This window comes from Macaca mulatta, chromosome 13 (assembly GCF_049350105.2).
Source record: "Macaca mulatta isolate MMU2019108-1 chromosome 13, T2T-MMU8v2.0, whole genome shotgun sequence".
Classification (NCBI taxonomy): domain Eukaryota; kingdom Metazoa; phylum Chordata; class Mammalia; order Primates; family Cercopithecidae; genus Macaca; species Macaca mulatta.
The window spans coordinates 98,850,330-98,855,136 of NC_133418.1; the positions used below are offsets into that span (position 1 = coordinate 98,850,330).

The 4,807-nt window shown below is 47.1% G+C and overlaps 1 pseudogene across 1 annotated transcript; it reads left to right on the forward strand.

Annotated features, from left to right (window-relative positions):
* The first annotated feature begins 2,021 nt into the window (after window positions 1-2,021).
* Window positions 2,022-3,850, forward strand: LOC114671754 (epithelial membrane protein 2-like; annotated as a pseudogene). Its single transcript, XR_013402957.1, has 3 exons — window positions 2,022-2,769; window position 3,085; window positions 3,408-3,850. The product of XR_013402957.1 is annotated as an epithelial membrane protein 2-like (transcript).
* Window positions 3,851-4,807: the final 957 nt, after the last annotated feature.

Sequence of the window (4,807 nt, forward strand, 5' to 3'; positions counted from 1 at the left end):
TTCTCCTGCCTCAGCCTCCCGAGTAGCTGGGATTACAGGCATGTGCCACCACACCTAGCTAATTTTGTATTTTTAGTAGAGACGGAGTTTCTCCATGTTGGTCAGGGTGGTCTCGAACTCCCGACCTCAGGTGATCCACCCTCCTCGGCCTCCCAAAGTGCTGGGATTACAGGCGTGAGCCACTATGCCTGGCGTGCTGGTATTTTTAAAAGCACTCACCTAAAGTGCAGTAAAGTTTGCACACCACTGGCGTAGTAGATATTTGTCACTCTTTTTGTGCATCCAGTTACCTAAATCCCCCATCTTAGAGTCAGAGGCCACCTCCCACTATTGAAGCTAAAAACAAGAGATTCTCGCTTTTCCCCACTTTCCTGGCACTTGGGGCAGGGGCATGTGTTTTGGGCTTCACCAACCAATAATCACCCAGACTCTGAACCAGAAGCCACTGAAACAAAGCAGAATCCATACAGTGTCCATCCACCTTTGCAGGAGTTTGGGCACTGGTGGCAGCCAGTTTTCAGAGGCAGCAGGGACAATTCTTGGGCCATGATGTCTGTGTTGATCAGCAGTGACTACAGGGCCTCAGCAGACCAATTCTTTTAAGTCTAATCCTGAGCACTGGTCTTGATGCACAACATTTTTTGTTGCTGTTTTGGAGGGCGCACCCGGATCTTGGTGCACAGCCTTTAAGACTGGTTCTACAGTTTTAGAGACTAGGAGCTACCCAATATAATCATAGACACACACATTCACAGCCCTTTAGGGTTAAACTTATAATACAATTTTTTTTTTTTTTTTTTCTAGACGGGGGTCTCACTTTGTCAACCAGGCTGGAGTGTGGAGTGGAGTGCACTGGTGTGATCTTGGCTTACTACAGCCTCAACCTCCAGGGCTTAACTGATCCTCCCACCTCAGTCTCCCAGGTAGCTGAGACTACAGGTGCACACCACCATGCCTGGCTAATTTTTGTTATTTTTTGTAGAGACAGATTTTCGTCATGTTGCCCAGGCTGGTCTTGAACTCCTGAGCTCAGGCAGTCCTCCCACCTCAGCCTCCCAAAGTGCTGGGATTACAGGCGTGAGCCACCACGCCCAGCCCTTATAATACAAATTTTAAAACTTACATAAAACAAATGGGTAGATTAATGAATTGTTATAAGGCAAACCCCCTTGCAACCAATATCCATGTGAAAAGATAAGATTTTGCCATCCTAGGAACCCTCTGTATGCTCTCCCACCAGTCATAACATCCTCTTTCTCTGCTAAGAATATCCCTTCCTGGCCAGGCACAGGGGCTCATGCCTGTAATCCCAGCACTTTGGGAGGCTGAGTGGGGGGTGGATTACCTGAGGTCAGGAGTTCGAGAGCAGTCTGGGCAACATGGTGAAACCCCGTCTCTGCTAAAAATATAAAAATTAGGCAGGCGTGGTGGTGGGTGCCTGTAATCCCAGCTACTTGGGAGGCTAAGGCACAAGAATCACTTGAACCTGGGAGGCAGAAGTTGCAGGCAGCGAGCTGAGATCACGCCATTGCACTCCAGCCTGGGTGACAGAGCAAGACTGTGTCTCAAAATAATAATAATAATAATAATAATATTTGTATCCTGACTTCTAGGATAATCATTTTCTTAATTTACTTTAGTATATTACCCTGTTCTTTCCTGAACACATTATAGTTTAGCTTTGCCTGCTTTTCTCTCTCTACCTATTGAAATTGAATTGTTGAAGAGGCTGAAGCAATTGTCCTGTAAAATTTACAGTCTGGATTTTGTTGATTGATTTAGTTTAACATGTTCTGTCCTCATTTTTCCTATAAATTGGCAGTTGGCTCGAGACTACAGATCGGATCTTTTGATCGGGCATGGCCTCCTCATAAGCATGGTGCTCTTGGTCAGAAGGAACATAAATGTCTGTTTCGTTGGATCTTTCTGTGACGTTAGTAGCCATTGACCATTGCCTAGATCCACGGATTCATCAGAGGTTGTGGGATGATAAGATTCTATCACCTCTTCTTCTTCTTCTTTTTTTTTTTTTTTTTTTTTTTGAATACTTCTCTACAGAGAAACTTCATCTTGTTGACTATTCAGCTACCCAGTGGTACAGTTCATATAAGGAAGGCAGGATTAATTATTGATTCTTTTACTTACCACTAGAGAAGAGTTGTAGGGGAGGGGAGAGCCATTTCCCTGGCATTCTCCAGTAGTGACCAGTTAGGGGTGTGTGCATGTGTGTGTTTGGTATCATGAACTCATGGATTTACACATATCCAATGGGTTCAAACTGTCCCATCTTTAGCCAGAGTTGACTCCCAAGCCATCTTGATAACATCCCTAGATTCTGATTTTGAGATCTAATGTAATCAGGTATTTCAGGGCCATTTTACACCTTTCCTGACACAAACTTGGAATCTGCCATTTCAAGAAGCCCTGGTTTCAGAGGAGGGAGGGCGCTCAGTCCCAGCCCGGAGCTTCAAAACAGCCCGCTGGCCTCGCCTCGCGCCCCAGCCGGTGCGTCGGTCCGGCAGCCTGCGCAGCCGCCAGCGCCGCCACACCCCGCTCTGAGCTTTAAACGTGACCCCTCGCCTCGCCCTGCCCTATGAAAATGTTGGTGCTTCTTGCTTTCATCGTCGCCTTGCACATCATCTCTGCGGCCTTGCTGTTCATCGCCACCATCGACAATGCCTGGTGGGTGGGAGATGAGTTTTTTGCCGATGTCTGGAGAATAGGTATCAACAGCACGAACTGTACAGTAATCAGTGACAGCTTTGAAGAGTACTCCACAGGCCGGGCGCGGTGGCTCACGCCTGTAATCCCAGCACTTTGGGAGGCCGAGGCGGGCGGATCACGACGTCAGGATATCCAGACCATTCTGGCCAACATGGTGAAACCCCGTCTCTACTAAAAATACAAAAATTAGCCGGGCGTGGTGGCACGTGCGTGTAATCCCAGCTACTCAGGAGGCTTGAGGCAGGAGAATCGCTTGAACCTGGGATTCGGAGGTTGCATTGAGCCGAGACCGCGCCACAGCACTCCAGCCTGGCGACAGAGCGAGACACCGTCTCAAAAAAAGAAAAAATTAAAAAAAAGAGTACCCCACTCCGCGGCCGGGCGCGGTGGCTCATGCCTTGTAATCCCAGCACTTTGGGAGGCCAAGGCGGGCGGTTTACCTGAGGTCGGGAGTGTGAGACCAGCCTCACCAATATGGAGAAACCCCGTCTCTACTAAAAATACAAAATTAGCTGGGCGTAGGGGCACACGCCTGTAATCCCAGTTACTCGGGAGGCTGAGGCAGGAGAATCGTTTGAACCTGAGAAGCAGAGGTTGCCTGAGCCAAGATCACGCCATTGCACTCCAGCCTGGGGCAACAGGAGTGAAACTCATCTCAAAAAAAAAAAAAAAAAAAAAAAGAGTACTCCACGCTACAGGTGATCCAGGCCACCATGATCCTCCACCGTTCTCTGCTGCATCGCCTTCTTCATCTTCCACCTGAGCAGGGAGAGAAGTTTGTCCTAACTTTCATCATCCAGCTAATGTCGTATCTGTGCCTCATGATTGCAGCCTCCATTTATACACACGGGCGCGATAAAAACACGGAATTCTATTGCCTGACCAAAGAAGGCAGCTATGGCTACTCCTACATCCTGCCGTGGGTGGCCTTTGCCTTCACCTTCATCAGTGGCATGATGTACCTGATAACTGAGGAAGCTGAATAGAGTTCCAGAGCTGGGCTGCTTTTGCTGCAGTACAGAATCCACATTCAGATAACCATTTTGTATATAATCTTTTTTTTTTTTTTTAGGTTTTTCTAGCAAATGAATTGTTTCCTTTAAAAGTTAAAAAAAAAAAAAAAAAAAAAAAGGCCCTAGTTTCTTAGAGTGGGACAAGGGAATTTCTTAGAGCCAACTGTAGCACTGTAATAACCTTCAGTTTCTTGTGGGTCCCTCTTGCTCACTTGCTATTGGTAGTGTGCACACCCCTTCCAGTTCCAGCCACTGCTCTCAAGCTGGCTTGCAGCCTTCAAGTACCTGCTGGCTATCTGGAGCTCCCAGACCAATCAGATGCCCCATTGCTTCCTTTTGCTTGCTTCTGCGCGAGATGGTGAGGGGTGATATAAAGCAAAAACAGTAGTAAATGAAGTATACTTCGAGGGTGTTACTCTTTGTTAGAAGGTGCCAAGGTTGGGTCAAATGGTCACACAACCACTCCAGACTCTTTCTGCTGTCTCTGGTACTTGTTCATTACCCCAGGCCCTCCTGAGAACTGTGAAAAGGTGAACACAGGAAGGACAGTGGTGTTGGCCTGGTTTCAAAATCTAACTCCAGCACCAACTGATTGTGCAAACTTAAGCAAGTGACTTAATCTGAGACCATTTCTTCTTGGGTACTAATTCACCAGGACATCGAAGACCTAACCTAAAGTACCTAGAGCAGTGCCAAAAAAGCACCTAGCACGCTCACCAGAAATACCCTCCCTGCTTCACACACTACCTTTGCCTTCAACCCTGCATTTCCCTCTGCCATTTTAGCCAGGTCTTATTGACATCTCGATTAACACGACTTCCCATGTGACCTCTAGAACCCTTGTTTCTCCTATTCAAATCCATCTAAACTTGCTTTCCACGAACACACTGCTCTCACTACTCTCAAGAGTTTACCATGACTCCCCAGGGCCTGTCATTGTCTAGTCTCTGTGGTCTCTTCTTACAATGACCTTCCTACATTTGCCCTAGCCAGTGAATCGACATTTCTAAGTACCAATTAATGTCTCTCCTCCCTCAAAAAGTAATCCCAACTATTCCCACCAACTGAAC